We start from the raw sequence: 18,609 nt of genomic DNA, 5'->3' as shown, positions 1-18,609 counted from the left end.
CGATTTGTGTGTACCAAGGTTCGAATCCCGGCAGGTTGGATGAACTGTACTCAAGCCGTGAGCGTCGTGAGGCCCGCCGCTGCGCCACGCTGATGACCCGCTACATGAAGCCGTTCCTGGAGCCCCTCGCCTTGCTCGACCCCGCCCAGGACCTCGATGATGATCCTGAAGATGACTCCTTTGCACCAGATGATCAGACCCACTCGTCCTCATCTTCATCCTCTTACGCCTCATCCTATACCTCCTCCTCCTCTTGCAGTGCGCCATATTCCTCCTCCTGTCCCTGCTCCTGTTCTTCCTCCTCCTCCTCCTCTTCCTCCTCCTCTTCCTACCGATCTCAGTTCTTCCGTTCTCACTCCCACGATCCTTCCCTCTCCTCCTCCTCCTTCTCCTCTCACTCCTCTCACTCCTTCCTCCGCCCCCAGTCCCCTTCCCCCTCCCGCGGCCTTCCTCACCCTCATCCCCCATCCTATGATCCTTCCCCCAGCCCCACGTTCTGTTCCTCGTCGAAGGATCCTCAAGAACGCAAAGGAAGGGACGGTAGGAAGCGTGATGGTGGTGGAGCTTTGATTTAATGTTGTTTGCTTTGTTTACTTGTTTGTTTGTTTGGTGACCCACACGAGTCCTATTCGGTGTTGGTTGTGGACGCCGCCAGTGTGAGGCCGAGGAGGAGGAGGAGGAGGAGGAAGAGTGTTTTTAATGGCCTAATGGTTGGTTTTACATTAACGTTTTGGTGCACGGAAGGACAGAGGGACCACAAGTAGCGTTTTCTGCCTCACATTTAGCGGTTGTGACTCGAGTTTAGCGATCGTAGTTTCATTTATCGCGATTGTGGCTCAAGTTTCGTAATCGTAACTCAACTTAAGCGATTGTAACTTAAGCGATTGTAACTTAAGCGACTGTATAACTTAAGTGATTGTATAACTTAAGCGATTGTAACTTAAGCGATGGTAACTTAAGCGACTGTATAACTTAAGTGATTGTATAACTTAAGCGATTGTAACTTAAGCAATTGTAGCTCGAGGTGATCGTAACCCAAATTAAGTGATCGTATTTTTAGTTCCGTCATCGTAACTTTAGCGACATAACATCCTGGTTACGTTCTATCGTTCCCTCTCATATTTATCTGCCCCTTTGTTTTCTTGGAGTTCAGTCATTGATACTTATCCTAAAGCGCTCGCAACTAGATTTAAGCGACCGAGACTCGTTTTAAGTAATGTTTATAAAGTGTCTTGGGGCAAATTTTGAGCCTAATAATGGCAAAATAGACACAGTAACCACGCAATGCTCTTCAGACGATATAAAATGTTGAAAAAATTAGTTACGCCAATTACATTTGCTTATAAAGTGTCAATCGAGACGAAAGAAAAAAAAAGTTGAAGTTAAATTAGGTTAAGTTGTTGATTAGAGGGTTGTCGCGGTCCTTTCCTCCTCGACTCCTTAAAGCGTTGGTTCGAAGCTTCAGGGATTCGTTCGTTGCTTCACTCCGTCGGGTTCGTCGCCTCGGCTGTACACGGGCTGGACTTTTTTTAGTTCTGTTTGTCTTGACTCGGGTAGGTCACCGCCGTGCGTGGATGAGGAGGAGAGAGATGAAGAGGAGGAGGAGGAGGAAGAGTGAGAGAAGGAGAGAAAGTGAAGAAAAAACGGGGGAGGAGGAGGAGAAGGAGTGAGAGAGGGAGAGGAAGTAAGGAAGAAACAGGAGGAAGAAGAGGAGGAGGAAGAGGATGATTTTTAATATGGTGAGTGTTTTCATCTTCTCACCTTAGTTTACAAGATAAATAATTAGTTTCACCTTGATTGTTACCTGTCCATACCCCCTTATCTTACCTGCCTCCTCCCCTCTCCTTCTTCCTCGCCCCTTTTCTTACTCTCTTTTCTATTTTCTCGTCTTCAGTGTATAAGTTGAGGGAAGTTGAAGGGAAAGGAGAGAAGTGAATTAGCTCAGGGAGAACTTACCTGGAGAGTTTACCTGTGAGAAATTGATCTACCTGTCACTTTCCCTTTCATTTCCTTCTCTCTTTACCTTTCCTTTGCTTTCCTTAACCCTGCAAGCCTGGGAAAGGAAGGGAGAGTTAATTAGGTATAAATGAGTTCACCTGAGGAATTTACCTGTGAGAAATTGATCTACCTGGCCTTTCCCTTTCATTCCTTTCTCTTTTTCCTTTCCCTTCGCTGTATTTGATCTGGTAAGCTTAGGAAAGAAAAGGGGAGAAAGGGAAAGGGAATCAATTACAGAGCTCATTTAGATCACTTACCTGGGAAAGTAATTAATCTACCTGTCCTTTCCCTTTCATTTTCTTTTTCTCGCTGTCTATGTTTTTGTAAGCTTGGGAAAGAAAAGGGAAGAAAGGGAAAGTGAATCAGTTACAGAGCTCATTTAGATCATTTACCTGGGAAAGTGATTAAGCTACCTGTCCTTTCCCTCTCCTTTCCCTTTCCTTTCCTTAGCCGTCTGATTAGTAAGAGGAGGGAAAGTAAGGGAAAGGGAAAGTAAAACAGGTGTGGGAAATTTGGGCAAGTAATTTACCTTCCTTTCCCTTTCAATCCCTTCTCCCTTTCATTCCCTTTCCCTTTTATTCCCTTCTCCCTTTCATTCCCTTCTCTCTTTTCTTCCCTTTGGTGTCTCCCCATCCGTAAGATAAACTAAGGGAAGGGTCAGAAGGGAAGGGAATAGGAGAGGTGTGACCCGGCGCGCGGAAAGGATCAACCGAGTGCCGTATCTTTCTCCTATAAAGTCTTACCTGGATTCTGCTATCTCGCGCGCTACCTGTAGAGTATACCTGCGTCGTACCTGGTTGTAATGCTTGTTTGTTTACCTGTAGACTTAATACGCTGTTGTCTGTTTACCTGTAGACTTAATACGCTGTTGTCTGTTTCACGTAAGGCTTAATAATCGTCTAGTCTCGGCCATGACTCAGGATTAAGATAAGGTCAAAAGGTCATTCTGAAGGTAATGCAAGATTGAAGTGGTTGTGATGATTGTAAGCTATTGGTAAGATAATTCATTGTTTAACGAAGATAGTCATTAAGGAACATGGATGATTTGGGTGTTTATAAAAAGACTGGGAAGTGTGTTTATAGAGGGAGATAATTTATGGTTTTAGGAAGCGAGTTATTGATATAGGACGTGAAAGATTAAAGTATTTATATAAAGATTGTGAATATTATAGGAGAGATGATCTAGTATTTTCCTAAAGTCCTGCATGCCCCTTAATAATTATCTTTGTTATATACGGAAGTTTACAAGTGAAGTGTATCATAGAAAAAAAGTATATATGTTTCCGTTTTCGTACAAGAGCAATTATAGTGTTGACAAGAGTATGATAAAAAAAAGTTAGGAGAATTTATTTGATTAAGTAAAAAAAAAAAAAGTTTATTCTCCCATTTCACACGGAGTAGTTGTAGTATTTATGGAAATCTCTGAAAGGAGAATTAAAAGTTATCACAAATATTTATAATTATAGCTATTATGAATATTGTTATTAAAAATTTGTAACTAAAGTAATTATGAGAATATGTGAAAGGAGAATTAAAGTAAAGTTATTATACAGTTGTTCAAGATTGTATAGTTATTTTTATTGTTATTAAAAAATATATACATTTTTCTCAATTTTCACATAGAGAATAACTAAAGTAATTATGAGAACATTGTGAAAGGAGAATAAATAATGTTGTCTATTATTAATATTGTTAAAAATGTATGTTGTTTTCCTTCTTCAAAAAGTAATTACAGTAAATGAGATTGTGTGAAGGGGAAGGTAAAAGAATTCCTGTAAAAATCTATTCATGATTAACGTGAAGTCTGCTGTCGAAATTCGTACTTATTTTTCCCTCCTTTCACTCATTTGTAATTACTAGAACGTGGGAAACTAGTTGTGAGAGTATTTATAGAAATTGTACATATATCATTGCTGAGGAAAGAAAATATTAATGATTAAGTGATGTAAGATTGAGTTCTGTTTTGTATATCTGGTGTGTGATAGAGGGGAGGGAGGGAGGGAGGAGGAGGAGAAGGAGAGAAGCCCTGAAGAATGGAAGGAGGTAATATATCACTTAGGGAAATCTATTGAATTATTGAGTAAATAAGACAAATATTAATGTTTAGGATTGTTACACGAAGAGAAAAATGCTGTACAATTATCAAACATTTATCAAACTTCTGACGCAGAGAAAAATACTGTATAATTAATATGGACATTTATCAAACTTTTTGCCGGTATTATTCTCAGTCTGAAGTTGTTACAATGCTGCTGATGAGATACTTTCAAAACTGCATCTTATTGATCTTCTTGTGTTACAGTTGTGAACGATGTTGATAAAAATTTATTTGTATATATTAGATTATTGATACAGACAGTTGCATTGTTAGATTCTTGATAGATACGTTGCTACATTACTAGTTTGTTAATACAGATATAAATCGCTAAAATACTATAGATTACTGAAATAATAAAACCACATTACGAGATTTAAAATGCAGATACATAGCTACTTTATGACTAAATAGTAGATCAATATATTTCCTGCCTTTTCTATAATTGAATAATCTAAACAATTACAAGGTATCTTTGTTAATACAGATATATACAGTATAGCTAAAATACTAGATTACCGAAGATTACAAAACTACATTACGAGATTTAAAATGCAGATACATAGCTACTTTGTGATTGAATAGTAGATCAATATATTTCATGCCTTTTCTATAGTTGAATATATTTAAACTTTTAGGGATCTTTTCTTAATTAATAAATATACAGTATAATAAAAAACTATATTACCGAAGATTAAAAACTACATTACGAGATTTAAAATGCAGATATTTTCTATAATTGAATAATCTAAACAATTACAAGGTATCTTTGTTAATACAAATATATACAGTATAGCTAAAATACTAGATTACCGAAGATTACAAAACTACATTACGAGATTTAAAATGCAGATACATAGCTACTTTGTGATTGAATAGTAGATCAATATATTTCCTGCCGTTTCTATAATTGAATATATCTAAACTATTACAAGGTATCTTTTCTCTCGCGGTATTTTATAATGAAAAAAGTAGTTTAAACATATGGCAGTGTATGCTTTTTTTTTCTATTACACTGCATTATAAATCGAATCATGATGTGCTGTCCTCTCCCTTCGTCATGTGTTTGTGCCAGAAAACAGTCGAGAGAAAACGGTTGAAAATGTAGTAAATGTTTTCCTCCCCTCCAGTGCACCAGAAAACAGTCGAGAGAAAACGGTTGAAAATGTAGTAAATGTTTTCCTCCCCTCCAGTGCACCAGAAAACAGTCGAGAGAAAACGGTTAAAAATGCAATAAATGTTTACCTCCCTTCAAGTGCACCAGAAAACAGGAGAGAGAAAACGGTTGAAAATGTAGTAAATGTTTTCCTCCCTTCCAGTGCACCAGAAAACAGGAGAGAGAAAACGGTTAAAAATGTAATAAATGTTTTCCTCCCCTCCAGTGCACCAGAAAACGGGCGAGAGAAAACGGTTAAAAATGTGATAAATGTTTTCCTCCCTTCAAGTGCACCAGAAAACAGGAGAGAAAACGGTTAAAAATGCAATAAATATTTTCCTCCCACTGCACCAGAAAACAGGCGAGAGAAAACGGTTAAAAATGTAATAAATGTTTTCCTCCCTTCAAGTGCACCAGAAAACAGGAGAGAAAACGATTAAAAATGTAATAAATGTTTTCCTCCCTTCAAGTGCACCAGAAAACAGGAGAGAAAACGGTTAAAAATGTAATAAATGTTTTCCTCCCTTCAAGTGCACCAGAAAACAGGAGAGAAAACGATTAAAAATGTAATAAATGTTTTCCTCCCTTCCAGTGCCCATATTTATGAATTTATAAGATTAGATGTTATATTTTCCCTCGTTCAATGGAGGAAAATAGTAACTGAAAATAATTTAATATATATATAATACTATAACAAAAATTTCTTCCTATTCATAGTTTACTATTATATCAAACTAATATATTTTCGTCTTTTCATAACATTTAATAGTTTACGAGATGTCAGTTTCTCCTTTCATTTGATAGACAAAACTTAAATGAAAATAGCTTTATATATAGAGAATAGTAATTTAATGGCTTCATATTCATTGTTTTATTATATACCAATACACAAACATACTTTATACTTATTCACAGCATATATTAATTTGTTTACGTGCTGGTATAACTTCCCTTTACCATAATTAATACGGAGAAACAAGTACAAATATAGTTATAGTTTAAATAGTTATAAAAATATTGTATGCCATCCTTACATTATGTTAAAGATAATGTATTTGTTGCACAGTTCATGAATGCGTAAGTTTGTCTAGATTATAAGTAGTTCACACAAGTCTGATATATGGATTGTTAATACGGGACAAACTAGTACAGATATAGTTATAGTTTAAATAGTTATAAGAATAGTGTATGCCATCCTTTCATTATGTTAAAGATAACTTATTTGTCGCACAGTTCATGAATGCGTAAATTTGTCTAGATTATAAGTAGTTCACACAAGTCTGATATATGGATTGTTAATACGGGGAAACTAGTACAGATATAGTTATAGTTTAAATAGTTATAAGAATAGTGTATGCCATCCTTTCATTATGTTAAAGATAATGTATTTGTTGCACAGTTCATGAATGCGTAAGTTTGTCTAGATTATAAGTAGTTCACACAAGTCTGATATATGGATTGTTAATACGGGGAAACTAGTACAGATATAGTGATAGTTTAAATAGTTATAAGAATAGTGTATGCCATCCTTTCATTATGTTAAAGATAATGTATTTGTCGCGCAGTTCATGAATGTAGGAGCAAGTTTGTCTAGATTATAAATATTTTACACAACTCTGATATATGGATTGTTTGAGGAGAGTTTGTGTGAGCGTATATATATTACTTATTTGCCTCCTTCCCCTCCTCCCACTTTCCTTCCTTCTTTCTTTCTTCGTTATTTTCGTTTTTCTTATTTTGTGTATATTGTCTTCCTCACTTCGATAACTTTTTCCCATTTTCTGTTAATATTCTCCTTTTCGTTTCTTCCCTTTCCATATAATCCCCCCCCCCCCCTCTCTCTCTCTCTCTCTCTCTCTCTCTCTCTCTCTCTCTCTCTCTCTCTCATTATTTTCCCCTCCATTTATACATATTTTTTTATCCTTACCTCCTTTCCTTCTCTCTCCCTCTTATATTTATCTCTGTTCCTTTGTTTTTCTTCGTTAAATCTGTTCTTCCTTCTACTTTTCTCTCTTCCTCCTCCTCCTCCTCCTCCATAATTTTTCCTGAAGCAAATTCAGTAATGTAATAAATGATGTATAATAAGTTTTTTTTGTTACTTCTCCTCCTCCTCTCCCTTTCTCTCCCTTCCCCTTCCTTTCCCTGCCCTTCCCTTCCCTTCCCTTCCCTTTCCTTCCCTCTCCTTCCCTTCCCTTCCCTTCCCTTCCCTTCCCTTCCATATTCATTTCTCCTCCTCCTCCTTGTAGCAAACTGAGCAATATTTTAAGTAATCTATATAGTAGTCTGTTTTTGTTATTATTGTTATCGTTGTTTGCCACGCGCGATGTCGTATGCGGCTGGTGCAATATCGTGCGTGTGTGTATTAAGTTAAAAGAGAAAATACTATTGTAACTGTATATAATTGTATGTGTTGAGATTAATTATACAAGGAAGATTTTTTCAGTTATGTTTTTTATTATTATTATGAGTGACTAATTTATTACACACACACACACACACACACACACACACACACACACACACAAGATGAAGAGAAGAAGATAAGAAGAGATTATAGGTAATGTAACTGATTGTTGTATATAATTGTGTTGAGAGTAATATATATTTATGGACAGTTTTCAATAATGTTTTTCTTTTGTTTTTGTTACGAATGAAGAATTTATACACACAAGCATTCCAGAAAGAAATAATAAGAGAAAATACTTTTGTGACTGCCTGCTGTATATAATTATGTATGTGTTAAGATTAATTACAGAAGGAACGTTTTTGTTATATAATTCTGTTTTATATTATATTCTTCCTTCTATTCCTTTTCTCTCAGTTAAGGTCGTACAAAACAAATCGTAAGGTTATATCATGAAATCATCAAATATACAGTAAAATCACAAGAAGAATAAGAAAATAAGAGGAAAGACTGAGAGAAAAGGTCAAATAAGCGCAAACGAAGAAAGTATTTGCCTGAACCAGTATGACTTACCTAATGTTTCTGATAATAATCCTCGTAGGGAACAATTTACCCGAAGAATTCTCAACAGGACCGTAAAAACACACGTATATCTAATAAATAAAAAGATGAAGGGTATATAATTAGGACAAACAAGGACAGAGTTTAATTACATATCTACACAACGTAAATTATGACTCTCTACATCGCCTCAGGGAGAATTTAAACGTAGAATGCTAAAGTAAATGATAATAAAAATATATGTACAATCCGTATGAGAGAAAATGAAGGATATGATTATAGGGTAAGCAGGGACTGAGATTAAACTATGTAGCTTCACCACTAAATCTAATTGCCTTGGAAACATTTTAACGTAGCATTCTGAACTAAATGATATATAAAACCCAATTACATCGTCCGTACAAGAGAATATGGATATGATTAGAGCAAGCAAGGATGGTGTTTAATTACGTAACCAACTAAATTATGACCCACAAAATCACACAAGGAACATTTTAAACGTAGAATTTAAACTTAACGGTAAAACACACACAAGTAGTATATGCAGTTACTATGAGAAGTTAAAGGATATATTTAGGGCAAGCAAGGACAGGGTGAATACAAGGGGAAGAGAATAATATAATAGTCTAATAGTACCTAAAATAATATAGTAGGCTAACTGTAAGAATGGATAGATAGATAAAATAGAGAGGGAATTATAGGAAGCAAGGAATGGATAGGGATTACCAAATGAGAATACAGGGGTAACAATGATATACTACCCGGTCTTATATTACCTAAAATAATAGTAATAATGAACAGTAATAGATGGAATAGGCTATATAGGAAAAAAAAGTAGAATTTTGGCAAGCAAGAATAATTTGATAGCCTAATAATACCTAAAATAATATAGTGATGCTAATAATAGATGGATAGATAAAATAGATAAAGGCAAATCATGGCAAACAAGGATAGGGTTTAATTATGCAAAGGGAGCAGAATAATTTCATAGCCTAATATGGAAACAAAAAATAGGGTACGCTCCCATTACTATGAAGGGTACCATTGCTTTGACAAGTTTAGGGGCATTGTTTTTGCTGCCCTGCCATACCCTGAGGCTCCAGTCCTTGCCCAGGTATGGAAGGGGGCAAGAAATAGGTAGAAATAAGGTTTTTGTGTTGGAAGAGAAGGTCGCGTGCTTGATCTAAACAGGAAGGGGGCAGATTATGTAAACAGCTTGATATAATTTAGTTTTTAGTGTTAGAGGTTGCTTTTTATTTAGTGTTCTCCTTTTGTGGTATTTGATAAGGTCAGTCTTGCATAATAGCCGAGATAAATGTATATGATTGAGGTGTTGAAGGCTCGCTTAATGATATGGATAATTGGCTTCATTATATATGTCATCTTATTTGATTTTGTGTTACTCGAGATTTTTGTATATTTTAACTTTTTTTTTTCATGGTATTATAAGGGGAGTTAAGCATTGATTTGATAAGGAAATTTAAATCTATGGTCATGTTGTCTCAAGCCTTGCATTCTGGCTTCGTCGCATAACTTAACTGAAAAACAAATATATCCTTGCTATTACCACATGAAAACAGACCAAACCTTAAAAAAATGAAGTTAATGAGTGTTCGGGGTATATTTATGAGGATGGAAAGATTTATTATTAGAGAGAGTAATTGTTTGTGACGAAACTCTCAAAAACTCAAGAACTACAAAGCAAACCGACGACAAAGAAGATAATGAAATAGAAAAAAAATAACGCTCGTAAAATGTATTAATGAAAGGTTTTGGAGCATGGGAAAGGTGTATTATTAAAGAAAAAGGAAAATTAGTGAAGTGCATTCCAAATTCGAGGCATTTGGACAAGAGAAGCGAAAACGATTACCAGTGTCAACGTTTCTAGATTGTCGTTCTCAGCTTCTCATTTTTTCCGATTTCAGGCTATAAACCGTCTCACCCACAAAACTAACGACAGCGATTTATATTTATTGCTAAAAGTGTTAATTATAAAGGGCTTTGTGCAGTCATTATGCTTTAGAAATAGGGAACTCTAGTTTGTTGAGTAGGATATCGTGACATCCCTGTTCCCTGCTGAGGTCCAGTGTTGACATGACGATGATGACGAGTGGACGTGTGATCGACGCGTGCATGGACTAACGTGATAATTTAAGTGATAGGGCGGTAATAAGTGCGTCAAGAGCTGCGAAGTATTGCGTAATGACCATCGTGTGAAGAGGCGTTACAAGGGGTGAAGAGGTGAGTAAATAATGCCTTTGATAAAGCCGTAGGAAGCACGTGTTTGGATTCGGTTAGTTTGTGATTCAATATTTAGTTTTTATTTATTTATTTATTTTTACCATAATAAGACACGTTTGATAGGTACGTACATATTTAAGTAGGTAGGTTGATATAGGTAGGCTGAGAGAGAGAGAGAGAGAGAGAGAGAGCTATTTAAAAGTACGATAATTATTGAAAACGAGCCTGCCCCTTTTTTTTCAGTATTTTTAAATTACTTTCACTAACCTCCACCTTCACAATAACCAACAATTGGGCTTTATTTTTTTTATTACCTGTGTGTGTGTGTGTGTGTGTGTGTGTGTGTGTGTGTGTGTAAAAACGCGCTCGTGTTCTTTACGTCAATGCTTTTCAATTCTTTATTTCTTGGGCTTGAGATGTGATGAAAGCAGGTTAAAATTAATGCGATGTAAAGGGTGGAAGGGTTCGGGCTAGGCTGTGTGCAACATGGAACTATCTACGCCATATTGGATGTCAGGGGCTTGCGGAGAGCGCTGCATGATGGCAGCACCAGCGTGGCAGCGTTCCATATGTGCGATAATTACTCGAAACTACGATGATTTGACCCGTCATTATGAATGTCGATATTTCTCTTCCACTCGCTAAAAACTTAAATAATCAACGTTTTTAGCAATTAGTATGATTGAATATTGTTATTTGTGTAGGTGATAGTACATTTATGGGTCAAAAAAAGGCAAATACAATGTGCTGAGTACGACAATCTGGAAACACTACAGTTCAAAACAACAACAAAAGCCAGTGAACTTCATGACCCGAGGAATTTGTGTTTGAATCAAGCCGGTGAGATTCTGTTCTTAGTGCTGTCAAATATCACGCCAACTATACACAGCTTACCATAGTCCTTTGTGCTCTCATAATACCACCAATCAACCAGCAACTCCCCGCATGCAGAAAAAAATATGAGAAAGGGTCATATGGTGGTCTACTCCCCTCTGCCTTTCACCTCCACCCACTCTCACCCACTGACACAGACACACCTTCAGTATGCCTTCATTACGCACCCAGTCTCCATCGGGGTGGCGTACCAGATGCCAGGAATAAATGCTTTCTCACTTCTACATCTCCTGCTGCTTCTGCTTGTGGCTTTTCCATCTCAATACCCTCCACCCGTTCCTTTGTTGCATGCGGGGTGTTGCTGGTTAGGCTGCTGGTGTTTTGTATAGGGTAGTAGGCATAGTACTAGGCTGTCTATAGCTGGTGTAAAGCGCGGAATTCAGTGGCCATGATTTTATGTATTTGAGGCACTGGATATCTGTTGACTCCAGTGCTTACCTTTACGTGACTTTTTTTTCTCTTTACCATTTAAGTAAAACATTGTTCAGTGTGCCATGTTTATCTAATTTCAGTTATGTTTTTTCTGTCATTTGCAGGTGTGTGCGTGGTGGGTGACGAGAGATGGATATGGACACTAGTGAAGGTGGTGATGATTAGGGCGTTGTGTTGTTGGCGGTGATGGTGGTGGTGAAGTTGGTGGTGAAGGTTAGGGCGGTAGGGTGGTGTGGTGGTAGTGATGGTGATGGGGATAGTTTTGGTGATGGTTGCGGTGAAGGTGGTGATGGTTAGGGCGGTGGATTGTAGGTGGTGGTGATGGATAGGGTCATGTTAAGATGGTGGTGAGGGTGGTGATGCTTAATGATAGTTAGGATGGTGGTGGTGGTGGTGAAGTGTGGTGGTGGTGGCGGTGGTGTGGTGGTGATGGTTGGGGCGATGGTGGCGGGGGTGCAAGTGGTGATGGTTGGCGCGGTGTTGTGGTGGTGATGGTGGTGGTGGTAGTGTGCTGGAGTGAGGAAGGAAGGAAGGAAGGGGAAGATGTCACGTCCCCATCCATCCCCACGATTCATCCCCTCAACGGTTCATCCACCAGCGACATCCATCTCTTCAGTGTGGTAAGTGTGTGTGTGTGTGTGTGTGTGCTATTGATCTTGCTTTATGATTTGTTTTATAGTAATTATTATTGATTTCTCAAATATATTTTTTGTTTGCTGTATTGACAGTTTTATATAATGCCTACTTTTCTATTCGTTTAGTTATTCAGATAATTTGTTAGTTAATACATTAGCTTGCTTTTGCACTCAATTATTTAATACCTAGTTTAATTTTTGTTTTATTGATTTTGTTGACATGACTGAGCATTTCAAACCATTCATTAAATACTTTACAACGTGTTTCATTTCTCAATACTTATCACTGCGTTTTAATTTAATTTTCTAGTTTTCATTTCCTTAGTTTTCACTAATTTACTGAGTTTTAAGCACCTCACATCTGACTTCGAACCTCATCTATAACATACATGCTCACCCCTGTTCTTCTCCCTTCCTCAGGTAAGTACAAAGTCACAGGTTCTACGCGGGACAGCGAGGGACAGCGCGGGAGCACCTGTCTTCACTGATGCCAACAGGTACGAGACAGGTACGATAACACTAGCCTTTCACCCATGGACCAGATTCACTAACGCCTTGCAGTTACGATGATTTTATAGTTATTCAATGTTATTTTAAAGTTATTCAACCACTGGCTCGTAGCATAGTAGCATAGTTTCACACTCCCACGGAAGGGCTATTGTATGAGGTTGATATTTCTCCTTCAGCCAATAGTACTGCGTGATACATATGCACTTCAGAAGTAACTGCCAGTCAGTAACCATAGCAACACGTGGCCCTGTAGGCCTTATTGCGTGGTGTTTACTAGGGACGAGAAGGCGCTATGGGTACCTCTATGGGCCACTACCGGTGCACAGGCTATTTCGCGTAGCCATGGTCAAGACAAACATCGCGAGTTCTTTCTTTCGTGGCTCTTAACGCCTTACCTTCCGGAGCTAATGTGGAACAATGAAGATACTACAACACCGTGACACTACTGCTGCAACCCTTCACCACCACTAACTACGGCAGCCCCTTCAGTCAAGAGACGCCGACCTAACTCCAGTGACGAATACTTGCAGCCACGATGAAGCAAAGGAAAAATACAAAGGTAAATACAATAGGTGAGCCTACCACTTTTGTCAAGATTTATATTGATGAGACCAAGCTTGTGACATTCTAGGAAAATGTGCTATGATAGTGAAGGAGATTTGAATATTCGACTCCAAGATGGTAACCGTTAGCTGATGGTTGAGTTAAAATAAGGCAGTTTGTGATATATTCTTTTTTTTGTTTTGTTATTATCTTGAATTTAACATCACGCTTGGTTTTGTTATCAATCATTGCACAAAGCTGTTACTTATTTGTTTACCTTTCAGGGTTGCTACTAATGCTTATTGAAAATTTCTAACAGTTTTGATTTAGTGGATCAGGTGTGAATATTTTTTATTTTTTATTCTCTTGCATCTCCTCCTCCCCCTCCTCCTTTTCCACTTAGCTCTCCTCCTCCTCCCTGCTCTCCACTCTGTTCTCCTTTTCCTCCTCGTCCTCGTCCTTTTTCTCTTCAATCAGGTACCCGGCAGGTGTGCTGAGGTCCTCTGCAGGTGTTGTGCACTACCTGTTCATCATGTTTTTATAGGTGGGTATTATTATTATTATTATTATTATTATTATTATTATTATTATTATTATTATTATTATTATTATTATGTTTGGGTTATGATTTATATTTCTGCATTATTCGTGTGCATGTATTTCATCAACATCATCATCATCATCTTGTTTCTTCTTCTTCTTCTTCTTTTTCTTCTTCTTCTTCTTCTGCATTATCATCATCATCTTCTTAAATTGTCTTTCTTGTTTCCTCTTGATATTTATTCTTAGTGTGTCTGTCTCGCACATTTCTCGTCCCATTATTCACACCTACCCCCAGGAACGCCTCAATTAGGAGGCAAAAACATTATCATCCTAATCATGCATCGCCTATTATGGCAGGAATGGAGCGAGGAATTCCATTAGGGCGCAAGATATGCCACGTAAGAAAAAAAACTTGTCCTCAGTGTGTGTGTGTGTGTGTGTGTGTGTGTGTGTGTGTGTGTGTGTGTGTGTGTTTAAGGATAGGAAGTGGTAGAAACAACAGCAGTCACTTTCGTAATTATCAACTGGTTAATTAGAGATAAGAAGGATTTGATAAGCTCTTCTAAATGCCTCTAATTATTCTTGTCCTCACACTACCTTTGTAATTAAGAACAGGTGCATGAGAGGAAAGGTGTTGCTTGTAAGCACGAAATTCTCCTTGTGTGTGGTGAGGTGTGAGAAGATTAGGCAATGGAGTGATTAAGGAAAAACATCTTTATCATATTTTCACATCAGCGTTGGAATTATAAATGGGCGTACCATAATATTAGGCTGTATAATAGTAGGCAGGAGGGTGGGTAAATAATAGTGTGAGGTGTGGAGCGAAAAATGCACACCAAGCCAGATTAGTACCGGATAAGACTTTATTGATGATATGAAGGAGCAGTGAATTCCATCATCTTAAACACACACACACACACACACACACACACACACACACACACACACACACACACACACACACACACACCAGGAAGAAGAAAAACTTGTACCCAAATCTTTCGAGTGTGTGGTTGGTGGTCAGGACAAACTTAAGTAAGGATGCTGAGAAGGCGTGCAGAGGTAGCATCCACACATTCCCTTAGATAAGAGAGAGAGAGAGAGAGAGAGAGAGAGAGAGAGAGAGAATCAGGACGAGAAATTTAACATCAATATACTTTTGCTTCTCATTATACCTCAGCTTATTGTAATTTCAAGTTTGAGTTAGCGCAACATTGTCTGCTTCCCAGAGGTGCCCAGTGTTTGGTACTTATTAGTCCAAAGCAGTCTTAATAATTCATCAGACTTTGTAGTGATTGGTATCCCTAATAAGATATATACTCCACCCCCCCCCCCCCAAAAAAAAAAAAAAAAAGGGAAAGAGACCAGCTATCTTCCGTTCTCGTACCCCCACATAACGTAGTCTCGTGTGCGGATTAGCATATTGTGAAAAAAAGGAAACTAGCCGTCTCGTTCTTGTAGCCTAATATGACAGCCAGCCAGGACGTCTAGACTAGTTCTCAGTGTTTGGTGATACTTTGGATAATAACGATGCATAGAATTCTACTTATAACAGCATCATCACCATCATCATCATCATCATCATCATCATCATCATCATCATCACCACCATCGTCATCATCAGTCTATATCATTTCACTGCAGAACATATACCTCTTTCAAACGTCTCCATTAATTTTTGTTCTGTTCCTCAAGTTTCCAATTACTAGAGCATTGAAAAATCCAGAAAACTACATATCCTTCTTACATTCAGACATCAGGAAGTCCAGTGTGCAGACAGACAGACAGATAGGCAAACTGACAGACAGACACACACAAACAGACAAAACATCATAAAAACTCATTGTGTTAGGCAAGATGATGGATAATAAGGTGATGAGGAATGCCGTTATCACACCACACACAAAAAAAAGGGTAAAAAAAAAAAAAACCCCTGCTACCTTTCGCTCTTGTCCCCAAACATAAGGAGGAAGTCTAGTGTGTGGACTGACTGACAGACAAACACACACACACACACACACACACACACACACACACACACACACACACACACACACACACAGAGACCAGAGCATTCGGACTCCTTCCTATTATTATATAAGGTACTGTATAATAAGGTGGAAGGCGTTCCATTTAAGGCATCAAGCTGCACATACAAAAAAATAAAAAAAGACAACTCGCTACTTTTCGCTCCTGTATCCTCCCAAGCATTAGGAAATCGTGAAGTGGTGCGAATAGAAAGATAGACAGAAGGATAGACAAAGTAAATCAGACAAATATAGGGAGCGTTAATTATTTGAACAGACAGACAGAATGTTAGGAAGAGAGATAGAATAATTTGAACAAAGACAAAGACAGAAAACAAAGACAGGATCAGACAGAAAAGGAAAGAAAACATGAGCAAACAGATTTAGATATACAAAGACAGGAGCTAGTAAATGAACACAAAGGTAGACAAAAAAAAAAAAAAAAGACGGGAAGAGATATACGTACAGACAGAAAGACACACAAAGACGAGCAGATTTATGAAACAAAAAGACAAAAATAACAGAAAAGACAAATTGAAGCAGACAGATTAAAACACACACACACACACACACACACACACACACACACACACACACACACACACACACATGTATGAAAAGAAATACATACATATATACACACACATACATACATACATACATACATACCCACAGGCAGACAGACAGACACAGACAGCATCAAGAAGAGATCACAGTACTTGTTAAGGTTTGATGGATGTTGGGACGAGAAATTTCATTAACATCAGCTCGCCTTAGGAAAAACTGGCTACCCTCACATCCTTCTTGAGTGTGTGTGTGTGTGTGTGTGTGTGTGTGTGTGTGTGTGTGTGTGTGTCCAAACCTGAGCACGGTGGCACCTTTACACCAATCGATCACCATACCTGTGCCCAGAATTGGAGATCTTTGCCAACTGAACACACACACACACACACACACACACACACACACACACACACACACACACACACACACGAAAAGTAAATAAATATGTAAATGAACAAATATAAGTGAACAAACCTAGTAAGTAACTGATTAATTGACTAACATTACTACCAAACTATGTCATCATCATCATCATCATCATCATCATCAGTCTTTCTTAACTTTCTCCACTTTAACTAATATGCCAACTAAGTACCTAAGTAATTAATTAGGTATCTAAATATACCTAACCATATATAATGTTTATGTCTCTGCTTCTAACAATCAGTCAACCTTGCTAACCTAATTAAATACCTAACGAACCAACTAATTATCTAACTAGCTTACTAACTAACGAACAAACTAACGAACGAACGGACTAAATAAATAAACGAATGAATAAGTAAGTAATACAGTCACAGCAATAGCATAAGGTGAAGAAAACGGCACCTGTACAAATTAATTAGCAGCACCTCAAACAGGATTCAAATATTCTTCTGGTCCGGTTTTGCGGCATTAAATTCAAGACCAATATCAGGTATTTCGTCTCTACCTTATGAAAAAATAATCACGACCTGTCCAACATAATCTGAAGAGCTTTGAGACTTGGCAGACCAAAAGATATATATATTGATTTGCACGTTGTGGTATTAGTGATGGATTATTATTTACTTTTCTGCAGTAACGGCAGCAGCTGAAGGGCTCAAAAATAAAGATTTTTTTTTATTTATTTATTTATTTTTTTTTTTACGTTGTTGCCTATTGCGCCGGTAGGCATCTTCCCGGTGGGGCCTGATGGTCGGCCCAAGGCTTCTTCCAGGTGGGGCCTGATGGTCGGCCCAGCCCGTTCTGGCGCAGGCGAGTATTTATAGTGGCGCCATCTTGCATTGGCTCATGCTGCCCCCCGGAACTCGTTCTTGATTCGCTTGGACGGCTTCCTCTAGAGTCCAGGTTGATGGGTGGTCTTCAGGACAGCATGTGGGTAGTTTTAAGCCACTCGGCGGTGACTGAAAAATCCGAGTGGTAGCGTGAGGATTCGAACCCGCGTCGTCCATCACGCGGCGAATGTGGGTCCAGTACGTTATCACTTCGGCCACCGCCTACCCTAAATAGTCGTATTATAGTACGGGAATGTGGATTTTTTTTAGTTTTTAGTTTTATTTACTTTATTTTTGCCTCGTTTATTCATCTCTTTATCAATTAGTTTTTTTCTTGTGTCTCCTATTATGATGTTAGGATTTTTCTAATGAGTTGAGAGATATTACGCACTTTGGAATTTTTTTTAAATTGGCACTGAGAAAAGTTTCTAGTCAGTCTCCCTTTGAGTCTCAGGCATACAGCAGTGGTGTAATCCAGGCAAAGGTAAAGAAAAAGAGAAAAAAAGAAAGGAACACCTTTGCAAATTTATGTTTAACCAGTTTTTAAAGGAAAGATGTGTGATGCATTAAGCAACAGCAACAATAAGAAGGCCGTGTTAATGCAGTAAAAAAATATAGAAAGTGGAAAAGTTTGCAAAATCACTCTTCAAATATTTGAATATAAATGTTGTGTAGTAATTATAACAGAGATAGAGTAAGAAAGTAAAGGGGAATAGGAAGTAAAACAGAAAAAAATAGCACGTTGAGGAT

At 37.8% G+C, this 18,609-nt stretch overlaps 1 protein-coding gene and 1 long non-coding RNA gene across 2 annotated transcripts in view; one reads left to right on the top strand and one right to left on the bottom strand.

The window, feature by feature from the left end:
- Window positions 1–951: 951 nt before the first annotated feature.
- LOC126985813 (uncharacterized) lies at window positions 952–4,724 on the bottom strand. The gene is made up of 2 exons (XR_007739074.1): window positions 2,848–4,724; window positions 952–2,816 (listed from the first exon to the last, which is right to left on the bottom strand). It is a non-coding gene; the product is annotated as an uncharacterized LOC126985813 (long non-coding RNA).
- Window positions 4,725–13,722: 8,998 nt separating this feature from the next.
- LOC126985812 (uncharacterized) overlaps window positions 13,723–18,609 on the top strand; it is a 31,909-nt gene continuing 27,022 nt past the window's right edge. Inside the window, exon 1 of the mRNA XM_050841218.1 lies at window positions 13,723–14,013. The gene's annotated coding sequence lies outside the window, so the exon portion shown is untranslated. The remainder of the gene's footprint in view (window positions 14,014–18,609) is intronic.

This window comes from Eriocheir sinensis, chromosome 60 (genome assembly GCF_024679095.1).
Source record: "Eriocheir sinensis breed Jianghai 21 chromosome 60, ASM2467909v1, whole genome shotgun sequence".
NCBI lineage: Eukaryota > Metazoa > Arthropoda > Malacostraca > Decapoda > Varunidae > Eriocheir > Eriocheir sinensis.
Note: the sequence above shows the minus strand (reverse complement) of the source record. Positions and strands in the feature narration are given on the sequence as shown.